At 41.8% G+C, this 20604-nt stretch overlaps 1 long non-coding RNA gene across 1 annotated transcript; it reads left to right on the top strand.

Annotated features, from left to right (window-relative positions):
• The first annotated feature begins 5682 nt into the window (after positions 1 to 5682).
• On the top strand, positions 5683 to 20060 carry LOC121135946. Its single transcript, XR_005873062.1, has 3 exons — positions 5683 to 6044; positions 6138 to 6292; positions 16720 to 20060. It is a non-coding gene; the product is annotated as an uncharacterized LOC121135946 (long non-coding RNA).
• Positions 20061 to 20604: the final 544 nt, after the last annotated feature.

The raw sequence follows: 20604 nt of genomic DNA, 5'->3' as shown, positions 1-20604 counted from the left end.
ACCCCAGATGTAGTTGGTTTGATTAAGGGCATGTTGACCCTGACCTGTCAGCATTTCAAATGTCCACTGCCTCTGATTCTCATCTTCAGCCGTGGCATTAACTCTAGCTTGTGCCTGGGCTGCATCATACCAGAGAGCCTTCCATTCCATGTATTGTCCCATGTTGGGAAGCACTGCTTTCACTGTCGTCTGCCAGTCAGTGGGAGTCATGGCAAAATTAGCAAGCCTTTCCACCTGTAATGTGGTAAAGTTAGCATTGACCCCATAATTACGAACAGATTCGGCCAATTCTTTAATTTGATTGTAATCTACGGGGTATGTACTCTTCCGCCTTCCACATTCTCGAATACTGGAAAAGCCATTTGTATTTTTCTCCGTTCCTCTAAAGGTAAAAAGGAGTCAGTACCAGTATTCAGCCGAAGCTCATACTGCGGAGGCGCTGAGGAGCGTGAGCCCGCCGGATTTATAGGCGGTGGCCTCACATTCATTTTTGTTTTCAGTGGCCGGTGTCTATCAGGGTGATATCTTTCTTCCTCATACCGTGCCACCTCCTCCTCTAGACCACCTTCTTCGCTAGAATACAGAGTGTCAGAATCAGAATTATCTAGCTCCAAGGCTTCTAGCTCTACTGCAGGGTATAGACTAGATTCTGGCTTTTTCTTTTTCTTAGATTTGTTAAGGGGTGAATGATAACTCCCTTCTTTCTCTCCCCCTTTCTTAACTTCCTGGGGAGGGCCTTTTTTCTTAGACATGTCTTTTCTTTTGCGAGCTCCCATTCTCTCACTCCGTTCAGTTTCTGACATGCTATCCTGAACTTCCTCTAAGGTTCCCTGACTTTCTATTATAGCAGGGTGACAGGCCTCATCCTCCAAGCAGTTTTTAACTAGCTTCCAAATGGCTTTGGTACCCAAGTGGAGATCTCCTTCTGCATGCTTCCTGTCTAGTTCTTTACCTAGCTTGTTCCATGAGGCCACAGTGAGGGACCCGGAACAAGCATACCATGGTGCCACTCTATCTACCTCCTTCACAAAATTTTGAAGTGTTCGTGGTGCAATTTTAAGATCTCTTTGTTTTAGCACAGTCTGTAAGGCTGTAACCACTGACTGTGACGACCCCATCGCGCTGACAGCTTATCTAAAAAACGCGCTCAACTCCGTTACCAGACTGACAGCACCAGACTGACAGCGCCAGATGGACAGCGCCAGATGGACAGCGCCAGATGGACAGCGCCAGACGGACAGCGCCAGACGGACAGCGCCGTTCTGTCAGCACCAGCCACGATGAAGGAGAAGGACAAACAGGACTAGCACCAAAGCCTCCACTGACCCGTCCCACGGTGATGACAAACTAAGGCCAAAGTCGAGAAAAGGGTTGTTCAGGATAAAGCATACCTCTCTGAACCTACGTCCCTGCAGTTCTGAATCCGCCCCGTTTTCCGAGGGGTCTCCCGCGGCGCCGGCGATGTTGAAGAGATCCCGGGTTTCGGCACCAGATGTCCCGCGCTACCGTCTCGCCAGCAAGAACGACGCAGAACACTCGGATCCTTCTGCAGTAAAGCTTTAATGCATCTTGAGAGATAGATGATCAGCTTCTTAGAGGGAGACCCCAAGCTAAGAAACCCAGCCCCTTATATAAGCCTAGGAGCTCCGAGTGAGATGTGTAGAGCCGGGATTGGTGGTTTGCACATCACCCCAGATGACGTCACGGGAGAGGCACAGTTTAAACGGTTAACTCCAACTGACAGCGACAGTTAACTCCAACTGACAGCGACAGTTAACTCCAACTGACAGCGACAGTTAACTCCAACTGACAGCGAATGTCAGCGCCATCTTCTAACGGCAATAGCGATAGCGAGGGCGGCTCCTCACACTTGGTTACATCTGCCGGGATAACTAATCACAACCTCAAGATATGTTTGTACAAATATAATATAGAAATCAAAGATGAACAATACATTGTCTCTAATTTTAAAAATAATTTCCATTAAAATTGATCAAAACTGGCTGTGGTGGAAGATGCAGAACTATTGCCATGACAACATGACAGCTGGGCCACATAAGCAAGACTTTGAAAACAAGAACTGTATGAAATAGACCAGCTAATTAGAAAAGGCTATAATAATGAAAAAATGCACTTGGTGTGTTCAAAAGGTTGGCATCCGGCTGTTGTTGGTCATGTAGGCAGGGGCTTCCTAGAGTACCCAGGGTGACCTTGAACTCCTGTTAGGAAGCAATTATCCTTTGATTAACCTCACATAGTTTGAACTATAGGCCTGTGGTGATTTGAAGGAAAATGGTCCCATTAGGCTCTTCCCTTTGAATGCTTGGTCTTTATTCATCTTTCTGTCTTGGTTTTTGGTTCTTGTCTCAGGATTTCAGTTCTCAGCTGCTCTTCCAGCCCCAGGACTGCCTGTAAAGGTGCTATATATCAGGATGATCATGGACTCACCCTCTGAAAAAGGAAGCAAATCTCCAGTTAATTGTATTCTTTTATATATTACCTTGGTCCTGTTCATCCATCTAGCACTAGAAGAGTAACTTGAGACAAAGCCTAAGCCAGAATTCCTTCTGTTAACTAATTTTAAAGAATTATATCCTTGTAGAACTCTGGAGATCTTCCTAGTGTCAGCTGTCTCCTCAAGCCTATAGTGACTCAATCTATTACGGTATCTCTCATCCTGCTCTATTCTTACCTCGACTCAACCTTCCTGCTCCAATTGGCAAACTAAGCAATAGTGGAGAGACTATATTAATTGCCCCTCCTTGATGGTAAGGTTGATGACTACCTTATATGACATCCTAGAACCTTCATCCAGTGACTAATGCAAGCAGAGACAGATACCCACAGCTAAACACTGAACTGAACTGCTGAAACCTAGTGACAGAGATGGAGGAGTGATGAGCAAAGGGGTCAAGACCATGATGGTGAAACCCACAAAGATAGCTGACCAGATAAGGGGGAGCTTTTGAATCCCAGACTGATGCCTGAGAGGCCAACATGGATCCAGACTCCATGAATGTAGTCTCAGTGAGGAGGTCACAGAAATCACTGGGGCCTTGGGTAGTAGATCAGTGGTTACCATGTTTTATGAATGATCTTTGAGAGCCCATTCCAAATAGAGGGATGCTCTCTTACCCTGGACACATGGGGAAGGGAGTTGTTCCTGCCCTGGATGAAATGACAGGCTTTGGAGATCCCCCAAGGAAGGCCTCACCCTCCCTGGGGAATGATGTGGGGATTGCGTGGGGGGCTGGGGGAGTTGGTAGAGAAATAGGGGAGGAGTGGTGGGAGAGCTGGGATTGACATGTGAAGCAAGCATGTTTCTAATTTAAATAAATTCATTACAAAGATAAAAAAGAATTATCTCAATTAGATCCAGTTCTATTTTAGGGGTCTAGGGTCCAAAACATTCTGAAGATGATGAGAAAAGTGAAGATTAGCATTGTATGATATTTTTTGTTTTTTGTTCAACTTTTTTAATACTAAAAAAGCAGTGGGGCTAGAACTCAACACTAAGCGCTCTCTCTGGACTCAGTTCTAGGTCCAGGTAATTTATTCAGTCTCTTCTGCCACATTGCTTTTCTCAGGTGCAAATATGCACTGGTGATATGAATCTCAGTTAGATTTGAAGGAATGTCTTTATGTGACTCTGATTGTCAACCACATGGTCTCACTGCCTCTGCTCTCACTCTACATAGACTGACCCATCCTTCTGTCCTGCCAGTTACCATGACAATGCATCACAAACCTAAGCATGGCACTTCTCTACCTCAAAGACTCCCCACAGTTCAAGTGCTGTGTCCAGCAGCTCAGCATGGCACAGGAAGTCTCTCCCAGTTGGCTCTGACCTTCCTGTCCAGATTCTTCTTTGAACATTCTGGAGCTCAATGTATACACTTCCTTAGTCATATGCACCTGCAGTCAGGGAAGCCCAGAATTGAGCCCCAGACCCAGAGGGCTCAGTGGTGAGTTCTACCCCACTGCTTCCTTAGAGTCAGAAAATCACAGGCTAGTCTCCTGTGCATAAAAACAGAAAAAAATCCTTTGGGCTGGAGCTCAACTGGAGTGGTTAGCTGGAAAGCACTAAACCCTGGGCTAGTCACCAGTAGTACACAAAAACACTTGTGGGGCAACTGCCTATAATCTCAGCATTCAGGGGATAGAAATGGACATCAGGAGTTCAAGGTCATTCGTATCAACATATCAGATTTGAGGCTGGCATGGGCTATGTTGCCTAAAATAAAGTAATAAACAGAAGTTCAAGGCCAACCTGGTTTACATGAGACTCACAGTCCAAAATAAAAGAAACTTCCTCTAATATTCAATTCTGTTATATCACAAAACATTGATGAAATTATATTGATGCAATGAGCAATTTAAAAAGATGTCCATCCATTCATACATAAAACTTTTTGCTTTCTAGCATACCTAATGTTTGAGTGGATCTCTGCAAACCCTATTTACATGTATCTAGGCTAAACTATTTTCTCCGGAATGCATCTTTTCCTTCTAAGGAAGATGCCCAAGCACTTACTTTTCAAGACTTAACCACAGGCGCTGGGCGTGTGGCTCAGACATAATTTTGCACCTATGCTGCCATGTGCTAATTGTCCATCACTGCAAACTAATTACCAATTGTTGAAGAGCTTTTCTTCTGTGATTCAGTACTCACCACACTCCCTCACACACATAGTCCAGTTCTCCTCTGAAGCCCTCAACTTGAATCAGCTTATTTCCCATACAGATTTATCTCACTGCCTTTAACTACTTAGTTATGTAGTTTATGTGAGATCCTTTAGGATAGCTTCCTAATGCTGATTCCTTCATTCTCAGCTTGTGTTTGTTCAGCACCAAGAAATAATATCATCACTGACTGTGGAATGAATGCTCAGAATTACAAGTCTATACAAACTTCAGATCTTGATATGTAAACACATTGGCATTATATATGGATTTGTCATGTCTCATAGATAAATCAGGGCCACAGCACTGGATAAATTATTTGAGAGGAGCCAGAAAAGGTCCCTAACATTTCAACAAACATTGGAGAAAGCTAACAACATCCTAAAGTGACTGAATCCTAATACAGCATGTTTTTCATGATATCCTATAATAGAGGCTTGATGGTGTTCTGGAGTTTTCTGTTCTGCCTCAACAGTAGAACTTCTTCTTCCTTAGAGTTTTAACAAGCAGGCTTTCCCAATCCAGTGTTCATTTTCAATCTGGGGTCCAATGTCTTGGATCAGGGTGACACTGGACTCTGGACTGGAAAAGAGCCTGACCACAGCCCACACAGAAGGTGGCAAGGAGGTCTGTCAGCATATCCAGAGGGTCTCCTGAAGCAGAGCATAGAGCAGGGGGGTTGCAGCCCAGGGCACCTGCTGCTGTGTGGACATGTTCCCTCTCCTTTTGGCCCCAAAGGGAAGTCCATTTTCCGGGAGGAGCCAAGAGTTGGGACCTGGGACTGCACAGAGAAGTATTTAGCCCAATAGTTCAATCTGCCCCACCTACAGGACTCTCCTTATTGCCTGTGTACAGATAAAGCAGTCCTCCACTAACCAAGAGGGGATTTGCACATGCCCTTCATTGAGCTCCTAAGGACTGGGACAAAGCTCCCGGTGCACTTGTCATAAGGGTCGCCAGGGGTCAGCAGCGGCCAGTAGGCTGCTATGAAAAACTTATGTGCCCAGAGTCATGAGAGCAGAGAACCTTCCCAGAGCCATCTCTTGAGAAGAGAACTCTGCCTGGGCTGAGCCAGGCACGTCAGAGGGCAGCCGATGACTCATTCAAGTCTCTCCAAAGGGAATTCTGGGATAACTGTCATCCCTCCCGAGTAACGGACATTGGCAGCCTCAGCAGATGCCAGCCAGGGCACAGGCAGGATGGCAGGCAATGGACGCTGGCTTGGCGCGATCGCTGAGTGGGTCTCAACAGTGTTGTTCAGCCCTGGCATGATCCTGCGCCCATCACAAGGCAGAAGAGGAAGCTGCCTGGAGATTCCCAAGGGAGTTCAAGTCAGATCTTGGTGCCAGGGCTTGACTTAGGTGCCTTTCTCTTCCTTCCTCTCCTCGGTCCCCACTGTTCCCTCTGGTTTCTTCAGTCCCTCCAGGCACTAATGCTTTTGCCTTCTGGTTCAGACAGAATACAGTCTCAGGCTCTCCAAGGAGACTTGCTGTTGACTGCCAACAGAATTTGCCCTTTGAAAGCAAGCACGGAAGAGCCAGAGAATGTTCACCAGGAGCAGATTCAAAACCACAAGAGATCAAAGCCAAGCATCAAAATGAAGGCAAAGGTAAGGATGGGAGCAGATGCCTTGCTCCTTTGTGTGTTTGCTTGTTTTGTGCTCCCGGAGTTCAGTGCGGAACTTAGTGTCTGCATTGGCTGGAGGTGGCCAGGGGAAGCCTGGGCTCCTGAATAAGAGGGCAGTGGACAGTGGGCAGTGGGCAGTGGGCAGGGGGCAAGGGGCAGGGGGCAGGGGGCAAGGGGCAGGGGACAGGGGCAGGGGCAGGATAGGGCGAAGCTGGAGTTCATGTCTCAAACATTGACACAATTGGCTGGGAATGAAGTGACCTTTCCCTTAGTCTCTTCGCTGTACATCCCCAGCTCTTAGGTTTCGGGATTCAGTGACCCTTCCCTATCCTGTTATCCTGTGTGCTGGCTTCTGTGCTGGCTAGTCCTGCGTCAACCTGACACACACAGTGAAGTTATCTGAAAAGAGTGAATCTCAGTGGAGAAGAGTCCTCCCTAAGATCCAGCTGTAATGCATTTTCTTAATTAGTGATGGATGGGCGTAACCCAGCCCATTGTAGGTGGTTCCATCTGTGGGCTGGTTCCTGGCTTCTGTCAGTGTACAGACTGAGCAGGCCATGGGAGACAGCCAGTAAGCAGCACCCCTCCTTGGCCTCTGTATCTGCTTCTGCTTCCAGTTTCCTATCTTGTTTGAGATCCTATCCTGACTGTCTTCCTTGATGAACAGCACCATGAATGTGTAAGCCAAATTTCCTCCCTAATTTGTTTTTTTGTTGTGGTGCTTCACATCAGCAGTATGTACCCTAACTAAGATAGCCTATGAGGAACCAGGATTGCTCTGTTCATAATGCAAACATGGGAGTTGTGTATTTTCATTCAGTGAGGGCAATCCCTGACAAGATGTACTCTCAAATTCACCTCATCTTTCCTCTGTGCAAAACCTAGAAAGAGAAATACAGTTCACAGTGCATGAATTCAGCAGTCCTGAGAAGGAGATACCTTATGAAGAATCAGCTAGGACACCAGTTCTGGGCTCCCTGAGCAGTGTGCATTAGTATGCTTGCAGAGTTCTGGCCAGGATTTAGATTTGTGATTTTGGAATAACCTGCTCCTTACATTCAAGCTAGCTACTTGATCTGTTGCTAAACAAAAGAAGACAACCCCTTCATTTGCTGAAGGAGAAGCCTGTATCCCTTGGACTAATTAGGTCTGTATCCAATGATTGAAGTCATCTGAGTGAACTCCAGGATGCTTGGGAAGGGAAATGGTTGATTCCATTATAGGTCATCATTTTTATCTTCCAACTTATAGCCCATCAGTCTGGAGATAGCGTTCTTTCTTGCCGTATCTCATTTTTCTGATAACAACAGCATTTACCTCAGAATTCATCTGACAGTAATTCACTGTGAAAAAAATAACACAAGAACTCAGATTTTTATCTCTTTGACTGTCTGATGTGTTAAGCGCAATAGGTTTGAAACACTTTAAAAGATAATTTGATAATGCAAATTAAAATAGAAAGTAAATTAGGTACAAGACTTTGGACTCATCAAGAAATGATGGAGTATTTTCTCTGTATTTGCCAAATGCTAATGGGGTAGATATTGTTGATGTACTTATTGCCTGTATATATTGTATATGTAGATTCTTTTATTAGTTATAGCTTTTTAAATTTTAGAAAAAAGGGAGGTATAATGTGATATCTTGCTTGTACAAATAAAGCCTGTCTGAAAGTCAGAGAATGGAGCTTGCCATTAGCTAACCATAGATGTTTGGAGGTCTGTAGAGATAGACATGAAGTAAGGTAGCTGAACAGAATAGGCCCTTGGTTGGATCTTCTAGAACCTGAGTTACAGATGGGGCCAGGTAGGTACAGGGAAACTAACTCAGGTCTTTTGTGAGATCAAGTCATTCTCTCATCCACTGGGCCATCTGTCGAACCCCCCTAAAGTCATCATATGGTAGACTTTATTCTGGGTCATCATTTTCTCATTCACATGCAAGGTATTAACTTGAAAAGTGATCTTTCTCAGACCAGGTGGTAATATTTTCTTGTCACTTTGTTTTAGATTTCCTTCATTCAGTTTAATAATGCAAGATGGGCAATAAAAACATAGACCCCCCTCTCTGAGTTTCCCTGAGGTTACAACTTTCTTAAGATGTCAATAAAGTCACAATTTTAGTTCCATTGTTTTTGAGAAAGGATTTCACTCAGCAGCCTAGGCTGGCCTTGAAATTTCTCTGTACTATACATGGCTGTTATTCATGGTAGAGCATGTACAATCACACCCAACTAATTTCACAGTCCATAACTTTTTTCATTTTAAAAATTGATTTAGAAATGAGGATTTTACTTATTGACTATTTGCTTCTGATTGACTTGAGAGCAATTTCATTTGAGACATCAATGTTTCTTTGAGCAATTTCATTTGAGACATCAATGTTTCTTTGTGTCCCCGTCCACTAGTACAGGGCTTTATGAAACATTGATTGAGTGAACAGAGTGGAGTATAAGACAAAACTTATTTTAGTTCAAATTCACATGGTGATCATTCAGAATAACTAGAGTCACTCACCAAGTATGACGGCAGTGTTAAGTAGAATTAGTATTGTTTGCTAATTCTTTAGAAAGTTTGGGCTGGGAATAGTGTCAGTGTCTTAACAGTGAGTACTGTCTGAATAAATTTCAGTGTAATGAGAGTTGTGGACTCACTGCTATATGTGAAGTATTATGTAGTCATTGTCCATGGTATTTGAATAGTATTTATTACAGGATGACTTTTAACAATTGAAAGGAAAGGTCTATAACAGATTGTTAACTTCATAGCCAAAGCTAACATTATTGCTTGCTCAGTCAGTGTGTGGTGAAGTGTTTGTCAGGCATGGCCAACAACATAGGTTCTACCTCAAGCACTGGAAAAAACCGAGCATATATTCTTCTCTCCTTTATTTTATGCTTAATCTTATGACGTCAATACTAAAATGACTTCATTACTGCACATAACATCCTCTGATATATAGTATCCCAATGAATGAAACTACCAGAAGCTACTTTGTCTTTTCTTATTAAATTTCAGCTACCTTTACTTTCGTTGTCCCAAATAACAATAGCACACCAAATGTTGAATGTGTCTTTTAAATTTTGATGCTTAAATTCTTACAAGTGAGTAATGAATATACCAAAAAGATTATGAAAAACACATAGAGTTGACAGTATACTAGTAAAGGCACAGACTATACTGTTATAAGAAGGAAAAAGAAAACTCAGTACTGAGGAGGCAGAGGCAGAGGCAGAGGCAGAGGCAGAGGCAGAGGCAGAGGCAGATAGAATTCTGTGAGTGTGAGGCCAGTCTGTTCTACATATAATGTTCAAGGACAGCCAGTTGTGCATGAAAGACACTGTATCAAAGAACAAACAAAACAAAAAGACACAAACATTCACAAAAATAAAAAACAATATGAATAGTAGTAGTAGTAGTGATAACAATAATAAAATTTAGGCAAAATATACATGTTTCTATTATCACTGTTATTTTGTGATACTCCCGCTGGATCTAAAGAGAGTCTAGAAGTCACATAGTATCCCATGCTGCTCTAGAACTCACAGCAATCTTCCTCACTTGGCCAGGGCAGTGTTGAGATTAGAAATGTTCTATCACCATTCCTCCCTAGAACTCTCTTCCTTTCCCACCTAACTGTGTAGTAGTGTAGTCCAGGTCTCTAGGATCTGTTTGCTCCATAAATTATTCAACTTCCCCCTCTTTGTAATATGAACAGAACCTAGAGGAGTCAACATGGCTGTCTGTCTGAAACAGTCTTGATTTTGTTCTTTTTCTGGCCTGTTGCAAGGGAAAAATCAGATTCAAGATATTGAAATCAAAGTGCTCACAGAACATATAAATCCCAGTGATGTAAGAAAATGTTGGGTCACATGGTGATGTCCTGCTGACAAGAAGGGTGGGAAATGTAGGCACCTCTCATATCCTGAGATCCTCATAGCTAGGCATAGCCCAATGATGTCTAAGGAGAGAGTCATGTGTGTAACTGCTACTAACAGAAATGCTTCTGGAGAAGCAGTCTTCTGAGTGAAGTGGTATTTTGTCTTAACATGTATGACTCAGATTGCTAATGAGAGAAAATTTTTCACATGTACACAATAATTTTTTGTAGCTAAACTACTTATTGATGTCTTCACCTCTCAGTGATGTTTGAGTTTTCACTTCAGTGCATTATGCATTCTTCATATTAGTCTGTTTCTTACATAACAGTCATAATTCCTCTCAGTTTATAGCTTGTGTTTTGACTTTTGAAAATAGCACTGCTTGGTAAACTGAATTTATTTTAATTTGCTCAAGTGTATCAATTACTTCTATTTAATTCTTTGTTGTTGAGGCTGTGTTTTACTATGTAATACTTGGTGCTCTGGAACTTGCTCTGTAGATCAATTTGTCTTCAACATTGTGGCAATCCTCCTGCCTTTGCTTCTCCAGTACTTCCACAGAACACAAGCCTGTTATGGAATGCCTACTCCAGTTACTTAATGCTGGATGTGTATTAGCTGAGATGCTCTAGAGTCACATTACAATTGTGATGGATCCCTGTCTCTATATATCAGGATTTACTGGAATGACTTACAGGCTGCAGACCAACAATGATTAGTTAGGAATGGAAAGTCTATGGATACAGTAGGTGCTCAATACCACGAGGCTGGGTGTCTCATCTGAAATGGATGTGCTGACAAGGCCTCAGAGCAGGCAGACACGGAAGGAACCTGCTATGGAACAATCTTTCTCTACACTACGAACATGTATTACTGTCAATGGTTAATAAAAACCTAACAGGCCAGTGTCAGGACATATAAGTGGGACAGCCTGACAGAAAGGACTCTGGGAAGAAGGAGGGCAGAGTCATAGAGGTACAAGCCAGCCACCCAGCAAGCAGGATGCTTAAAATATGAGGTAATATCCCACAAATCACCTGGAAAAGCATAAATAGAAATATGGGTTAATTTAAGAGTTTGCTAGAAATGAGCCTGAGCAATTGGCCAAACATTTATAATTCATATTCATCCTCTGAGCTGGTTTTCTGGAACGGGGCAGTTGGGACAGGAAATGTCTGTTTACAGGAACCCAGCTTCTTCCATTGTCATTATATAGGCTTCTAGTAAAAGGTTTATGAAACAAATTAAAGGTGTGCCTTTCAGTCTCAAGGCCTGTATTACAGGCATATGCATTCCAGCCTCAAAATCCAGATCAAAGGCATGTTGTCTTCTTTTCTCAAGACATTCATCACTCCATCCTCAATTATAGCTCATTCCAGATATAGTCAAGGTGACAACCGAGAGCAACCCTCACAGTATTGGAGCAATCATCCACTACTCCCAAGTCACAGAGATAGGTACCTTTATCATTGTTTTCCCAAAGGCTCCAAGTCACAGAGATAGGTACCTTCATTATTGATTTCCCAAAGGCTCTTGACTTTTTCTTTGGATATGGGATGGTTCTGTTGTTGTTGAGACAGGGTCTCTCTAACTAGCTGCGACTGTTCTGGAATTCACTATGTTGACCAGGCTAGTCTCAAACTCACAAGGCTCCACCACTTCTGCCTTGCAATTGCTGGCATTAAAGGCATGAGCCATTAAGTCAGAGATTTATTTTTTGACGTTGTGGACATAGGATACATTTTTTAAATGTTCTTTTCTTCATTTCCTTGGTAGGCTTTTCTTTGGAGGAATCGCTCTTTTCATACTTTATAAATTATATGTATGTATGTGTGTCTGTGTGGGGGTGTACACATGAGTGATGGTTTCTCCTGAATGCTCTGGTACTAAAGTTACTGGTGGTTGTGGGCTGCCTGATATTGGGTGCTGGGAACTGAACTCAGGTCAGTGTGCACTGGTAAACATTGGGCAGTTTCTGTTGCCACTCCCCCCACCACTTTTAAAGCTGATATACTACTTTGTTTTTATCTTATTCAGTTTTGTGACATGCATGATTATTTCTGGCCACCCTTATGTTTCACTTGTTAATGTATTCTTGTACCACTACAAAACTGATTAATGACTATACTTTCCTTCTTCTTTTGAAATATGTTCTCTTGTAACTGAGGTTATCCTGGAACTCTGACCATGTAACCTGAGATAACTGAGCTCCTGATACATTTGATCCCCACCTCCTTGGTGCTGGGATCCCATACATGCACCACTGTACCTTACTTGTAATAACTCTACATTCATTGGGTAAATTTTTCCCTCACTGTCCTCTTTCCAAAGTCTCTTGGGGATCTCAGTTCTTTCTCTTCCTAATGCATTTAATTACTGCTTTCTCATGACACTTCACATAAAACTAGTATCTGTGTTCATGCTAGGCATGACCACAACCAATGTGTTACAGTTCCCAGATCAGAATGCCTACCAGAGTCTATTCCCTCTCATTAAAAGTCATTGGCCTTTTGGCCCTCCTGGTCTCCAGAGCTAATTCCAGGACAGCCTCCAAAACAATACAGAGAAACCCCGACTCGAAAAAACAAACTAACAAAAAAAGTCATTGGCCTTTTGACTAAGACAGAAGGCAGTGTAGTCAACTAAGGGGCAGTTTGCATTTGTGTGGTTGTAGTTCTTCCTCTCCATGGTATGAATGTCACCATGATGGTAATTATTTAAATTATCTCACTATAAAGTTTAAAATTTCATATGTTTCTGTTCAAATGATTTCATGACCCACTCTTTCTCACTAATGTTCATCTGATTTCTTTGAAGATTTTTTGTGCTTTTTAAAAAGGAGATTTGTAGTCTCACCATATGAGGTACACAGCTGGTATTTCAGTAGTTTGGAGGCTAAATCAGGCCTTTATGAGCCTGAAGCCATCCTGGGCCACATTTCAAGACCACCCATACCAAGTAGAAAAAGAAAAGAAAGGGAGTCGACTCTTGCTTATAGATGATTTGAGTTTCCACTCTGTCAGTATTATCATTTTGCTGAGGGTCATACAATTATATCCCAAGTCCCATGATATGGTTACTTTGGATTCAAGTAATCTTTCCTTCCCAAGTACAGGGAAAGGCCTTCTGACTGAGAGAATATGCAGAATATGCCTTCCCAGGAGGAATTGGGATGGAATCCCGTTAGCTAGGCAAGACTGGCTTTGTAACAGATGCTGAAAGGCTGTCCTCTTGGGCACCCACCCAGACTTTTCATGTGAGCTACTGATGACTTCCTAAGAAGTTTATCTATATTAAAAAACAGTATTTGTTCACCTCTGTGTTCCTCTGCTCATCTGTCTCATAGCTTCTGGTTACCTTCTACATTTCCAATCTTTATTCCAATCTGTTGCTGTGCATGGCTTTGTTTATACAATGTGCCTTGGAAGCACAGAATTTGTATATCATTCCCATGCTGTTTATTTTTCTTGGACACATTAATATGTTCTGTTAGGGTTTCATGCATGCTAAGCGAACAATATGCCAACTAAACTATATCCCTAGACTGCATCATAAACCTTAAAAATGTTTCATCGTCAATGCATAGTGGCCTATATTTATATTACAGGAGAATATGGTATTATAAAAATGTATTTAAAATACACTAAAATTGAACATATTCTTACAATATAGCCTTTTGAAACTGAAGAAACAGAAAGTGTGAACAATCCTATTACAATTGTATTAATCTTTATGTCGCTATAATGAAATGCCTCAGGCTGGGTATTTTTATGAAGAAGATAAATTTATTGATCTCACAGTTCTGAAGGCTAAAGCATTAGTACCTTTACTGAGAAACTCATGAGGAAGGCATCACTCTAGGGAGCAGATGTCAGATAGGAAGTCAGAAAGATAAGATGATTTGCTTCTTGTCATAACTGTTTCTCAGACACTAACTCAAAGTAGGTCTCACAGAGGTGTCTCCAATGATCTTCCATTAGATATCAGTTCTACCAAGTCCACACACAGCCATACTGGGATTCACCCTTGCATGGTGCATGTAAAATATACAGCTCACATGATTTCCCTTGCAAGGCTTGGTAGAGAATGCTCATTGCTTAGAATTGACCGTCCCTTCTGTTTCCTCTTCAGCATTATAGACAGGATTACCTTACTGATGATGTGGTATGGAAAGTGGTTTGCTTGCAAATGTCCTTTGGAATGACAGTTTTCATAGAGTAGTGTTAGTTAATGAATGCCTTCACATTGTTAGTGCATTTTCCCTGAGCATCTGCTGCAATTGCTCTTTTCATGGTCATGAGTACTTCCAAACATGTACCCAGTCTTCTGTATTTGAAAGATTTCTAGACTGGCTTTCTTGAGAGCCTTTGTTATACACATCTGTCTGTGTTCTTTAAATATATAGTCCATAAATTCTATATTTAAGCCAGAAGCATATTTTAGTTTTGGTTGGGCATCTCCTTTATGCTGAAGTTCCTTTGGCTCAGATAATGAAGGAATGTACAAAGAATGTTTTGAGCTGTTTGGCACACTATTTTTGTTGATTTCTCTATTGCCCTACATATTTTGGATGTCTTTAGCAATTTCTAAAGAATGCATTCCATGTTCAGATAAGGTAGAACTTTCTACAAGAAGGAAATTTCACAAGGTTTATACCTGTTTCTAGAGGACAATAGCTCAGACTAAAACCTCAGGAACAAGATTTCTAGAATGGGAATCCTGGCCCAGTCTCTCTTCAGCAGTTTAAGCTTGTGTACCTTCCCTATTCTGATCTCAAATCATGAAGAGAATACCTACTCTAGAGTATTGTTGAGAAAATAGATTGTTAATAGCCAAACTGGCTAACTGTATAAAATATTGACTGTCTCGCCAAGCTAATGAACTATGATCCTGGAAGCAAGGTAACAGTTTTAAGTTTACATAAGTCTATGTGTCAGAGGAATATGCTGAGGGGACTACGTTTCTCCTGCATCCTAGATGGGATCCTGGGGTAGGAATAAACTGAAGGACAGACATACAGAAATGGAAAAAAATTTGATGTCTGTGCTCAAATGTCCCATATGTATAACATTTTTATCCTCTGGTTTCTTTCTCTTTTTATTTCTTCTTGTTTCCTCCCCTTCATCTCTCATCCCAAACCTCCTCTCTTTCCTTGTTACTGTTTACTTGTCTGACATGAGCCCATCTATTGAAAAGTTTAGAAGGCCAGTCTCTAAAATTTTCACTCACAATTCAAAGAAAAGATCCAAGATAAGCAAAGGAGCTAAAAATCTACGGGAAAGAGAATCTACATACAACATGATCCATGTCTATCCTTGTCTCTTTATAGTTCTCCATCCCACAACAAATGTTTCCAGGTTATATATGCTTACAACCAACAATTTCAGCCCTAGTGGTGTCCAGGACTAGAATTCTTATGCACAATAAAAGGCAGATAATATTCTTCACATGGGGGAATTCCTAATTGTCAACACAAAGGTAGGATTGTCTAGTGAGCTTCCAATAAACTGCTTAAGAGAGAAGAAGGTTAGCGAAGAGATTAAATAATCAAATTTCTATAAAGGCACACTAGTGTGCTACACTATATTTTTAGGTGGTTAGATAAAGAGCTAAAAGTTTATATATAGTCAAAATCTTGAGTAAGGCAAAGATTGTCTTTTTATTCAGCAGGCTCCTTTTCTCCCAGCATTGGGAGACATTGTAAAAACGTCCTCACTTTTGGTTAAATTCATATATTAATATTGATAGAATCTTATCTTTAAATTTGTTTTATATTCTCAACATTTAAAACACTAAACAGTCTTTTTCAAACAACAAATACCTACTGCAGAAAATAAAGGATGTACTAAAATTAATTCTCAAGTAAGAAACTGTGAGCAATGGTGTAGAAGGTCTTATTTCAGAGATACATTATTTGATCCCGAAAATGACTTGAAATTCATAGTTCCTCAACCATGAAGTTTAGTATACTGTGAACAATATTTAACCCCTCCACAAACATAGGACAGTCAGTCACCACAACAGAGGGAACATGGTTTTGGCTGTGGAAGGATCAGAATCTTAGTTGTAAGACAAAGTGTTCATATGCATCTCAGACTGGCCCCACAGTAGTCACACTCTTACCTTCTCCCCAGAGAGCTGGGATCAGATGTAAGCCACAGGGTGTAGATTTGCTATGACTCATGTGTTATGACATATTGTCATAGTGCTCAGAGGTATAGGAGAGAGGAAACAACTGTCTAACAAGTGAAACCCGTCTTAGCTTTCATCTGGATGCTTTTATATGCCGTATATATACATAGAGAATGGAAATGACCTGTTCCCTCTGCTTTCTTCTCTTCTCCAATCATGTAAAAACTCATTTTTCTATGTGGTGTCATGTTTACTTTTGTACTTCAATGGCTGAAATGCATATATATATATTATACATATATATATGTTATTAGGTGATATTAATTGGTTTCTCTGTTGCTGGGGTGATACACTGACCAAATGCACTTGGAGAACCACAGTTTTTATTTGGCTTACAGGTGATATTTCATCATCCAGTGAAGCAACTGAGGAACCTGAAGGCAGAAGTTGAACCAGAGACTGTGAAGCACGCTGCATGTTGTCTTGCTCCACCACTGAGTAGAGCACCATTTCAATTAACACAGTTACATCCTTCATCTTATCTTCCCTATAACTGTTCTGATTCACTCACATGCTATCTAAGGCTATGTCTGGGTTCTCGGTCTTACTGCAACTGGGGACTCTGTTGATGTCCAAGAACCATGTTGTCCCTAAGGCCATATGGATGCCTGGGATTTGGTCTACTACCTGAGGTTATTTTGGTGTCAGACGGCCATGCCACTGTTGGGGCCATGCTGATTTGAGTGGCCAGTCCTGCTACTGGAGGACATGATGACTCCGTGCCTGGGCTGCTCCCAAGGGGTCATAATTGGATCCATTGACCTGCAGTAGCCAGGGTCTGAGGTGATATCTGTGGCTCCTGTCTCTACCAAACTCAGTGAAGATGCCTGGATTCTGGACAGCCACCAGGGGCCCAGTTCACCACAAATTCTAAGTATCCTGCCTCCATTAGAAAGGGGTGGTTCATCACATCAAGTTCATCCTATTGGGTCATGCCTGTTCTTAATGAACCTTTCGCCTCCACCTTCTGTCACATAGGAGTTTCAGTGGAACTTTCATGCTCATCTCAAAAATATCAGGTATTTTCTCTACCTATGAATCCAGGTAGACAAAGTTCACTTTGTCCTCATGTTTTTGTTTTAGAATCAATAACAAGCATGCTCCTTTGCACATCTAGATGAGTTGGCACTATAAAAAGTTCCTTTGCAAAGAGGTTCACTCCCTGGGTCCATCTTTTGACTAACTTCATCCTCAGACTTTAATTTTGTGGAAAAGAAGGTACTAAATGCCTGAAGTTGGGGATATCCCTGTGTTTTGCTCCTTTGTGTGAGATGATTCATGTAAATTTGATGACTTCACTTTTCGCCAATGAGCATCTTTTGGTGTCCACAAGATGACTCCTTCTGTAATTCACATGTTGAATGCATAACTTAAAATCTCATCTATGGCCCTAGGCCTTAATTTCTCATATTCTCTTTTGCATTTGCAGTGACAGTAGGGCTCTGGCGTTTTCCTCTGCCCATCTCTTGATCAAGAATGCCTTTTCCTTGCCTACATGTATTGGTTTTGAGATGCTGTAGTTCAGCATTCCATTGCTGACACTGTCTATGCAGACCGGGCAAAAGGTTCCTCTCAAAAATTCAGGTTGGGTGTTAGGTTCCCTTTTGATCATTTTCTAGGATCATCCTGATGTTCTTCTATGTATCCAAATTTTTATCTTCTGTACCTCTCTTTTCCCTTTTGACTCATTAGTTATGTTCCCTTGTGAACAGTACAGGCAGATTGTTTTAACTGAAATTGAACCTGCCACAGTCTTTGGTCTTCTCATAAGTATCTACAGGACTTATGTGAGGTCTTTGAGCTTCAGAGTCTACATGGTCACCAGTTAGAAGTTGTTTCAGCATTCTTAGTTACTTCTCCTTGTGGTGTTTTTGAACACATTCCCCTGTGTCATAGGACCATTGATATCATGCATAAATGTCTCCTTATTATATCCTCTTCCTGAGAGTCTTTGACACCCTCTTGCAGCTCTAGCTGTAATCAACATTCTTCCTGGGGTTCCAGGTATTTTTCTTCATACCAAATCTATATTTCATCCTGTTTCTGTTTCAACCTCTTCCAAAGCTTGGTTGTCTCATGAGACTACACATAGATGGCTTGCTCTTCCTGGAGTTTTCTCTTTTGTCATTTTCCTGCAGTGTCAGGGCTCTTGATTTCATGATGCAGGTCTACACATGTGGCAACTGTGTAGAGTGACTATTGAATTGCTTTGTTTTGGTGTCTGCTGTTTGCTGTGGTGTGGATTTCTGATTTTCAAGTCAATGTGGCAATCAGGAAGACTCTGGTGGGTGCTCTTGTGTTGTTGTCCTCTTGATGGTTGAAGTATCATTTAATCCCCCAAGGATATGTTTCATTCACACTGGACATGTTGGTTCCAGTTCAGGAACAACTGGGTAAAGAGCTCAGAGTTCCTCTTTATCTGTGGAGTTTGCTTCTGTTTCTTTTCAGCATCAGCCACTACTTTTCTTTTGGTGAATCTATCAATTTAACCTTGTCTGTAAAGTGGCAAAGGAACAGAGCCAATATAGAAAACTACATGGAGTTCACACACTGGGTTTTGTTTTTGGGAGAAGTGAGACTCCAGGGCTACTGTAGATTCTAAAATTGTGAAATCACACTGAACTTTGGAGCCAGTGTTCTGAGGAAACCAGATGCTGGTATTCCAGAAATGAAATTGGGCCATTCTGCAGTATGCCTCAGCTGTTGCCCTGGTTATAGCCATCCAGGGTTTGTAGCTAGTTTTGATGCAGTTTCATAGTTCATGATAGCATTTTATGGTGAGTTGTTGCCCTGTACACTATTATCCAGGTCTAGGGTCTTGAAGTTTTTTTCCCATCCCTGGAGTTCCAGTGGGTCTGAGCCTGTCCAAAAGGCCGGAAAAAAACCCAAAGTCAATCAGAAGTCAAGTAGCAGAAGTAGCACTCATTCTCCAGGAAGGGAATAAATATTGGCAAGAACAGTGGACACACTTCATTTTATTCTTCTGAAGTATAATCTAGGAATGAGGTAGGTACCCTTGCAAGGATTCATACATGCCTCTTGTCTTCTCCTGAACAGAGAATTCTCAAAGAGATACATTTCTTCTTTTTTCCTTTCCTCTTGTGGTTGTATTTTCATGAAAATAGATCCTCCTCTTGTGGTCTTAAAAACTGATGATGGTAATAATATTTTATTACCTCAGTTGTCCCTACAAGGCAATGGGTCCAAAGATGAACAGTTTAACTACCAAGTTGTGCTTTGGTGTGAAACACTTGCTTACTAGGATGACTGTGTCCTATGCTGGACATTTGTTACAAAGTCAACCTTTGCCCATACCCAGGAAGCATAAAAGACAAGATGGCTCACCAAAATTATGTCTTTGTTTGTTTTTCCATTTTTAAGTGATCTGTTTTTACTTTATGTGCATTACCGTCTGGCCTGAATGTATATCTGTGTGAGGTTGGAAGATACCATGGAACTGTAATTGCAGGCAGATGTGAGCTGCCACATGGGTGCGAAGAATTGAATCTGTGTCCAGTGGAAGACCAGACAGTGATTTTCACTGCTGTGTCATCTCTCCAGCTCAGTTTTTGCCTTTATACTCCTTGGGGTAAGAATGCCCTGGGCCTTACCTAGCAAATTCTCTCTGGCTTGGTCCTAGCCAGTCTCATTTTAATAAAAGCCCTAACAAAAATCAAAACTTGAGTCACACTGGTGAATTTCTGAATGACCCCAGACCTTCAACATTTGGAGGCTCCAGTGAGATCTGGGCAGTCACACAGTTGCTGCCAGTTTTTTTTCTGACTGGCCTTGGTTCTCTGGGGACTCTCAGCCAAGGGGCTTATGTATTGGAAAAGCCTAGTTTGGGGGATTGTTGGGCAAGTCCCCAATACCTAAACTTCATAGAGGAGTGAATATTCAGGTCTTAAGGACTTACAGTCTGGAACAAAACATAGATCAGAGAGTCCAATGCTTGTGGATGCTGCAGGTGAATTCCTGGTCTGCGGCCCTAGAAATGTGAGAGGCCAAGTACTTGCACGATTCAACAGCAAGTTTTCAAATGCGAAATTTGTAAAAGGAGGCATCTGAAAGCCTCTGGAATTCTAGGTAATGATCCTGTCTGTGCTAACATGGAGTATTGATGCTAGTAGAAAAGCTGGAAGCAGCATTATTTCTAGACTCATAGGGACCCAGAGGACTCTGGGACTCTTGGATGGGTCTGGGTGATCAATTTTGGGAGAAGG

Source organism: Mesocricetus auratus, unplaced genomic scaffold (assembly GCF_017639785.1).
Source record: "Mesocricetus auratus isolate SY011 unplaced genomic scaffold, BCM_Maur_2.0 Super-Scaffold_100045, whole genome shotgun sequence".
Taxonomy (NCBI): Eukaryota; Metazoa; Chordata; class Mammalia; order Rodentia; family Cricetidae; genus Mesocricetus; species Mesocricetus auratus.
Note: the sequence above shows the minus strand (reverse complement) of the source record. Positions and strands in the feature narration are given on the sequence as shown.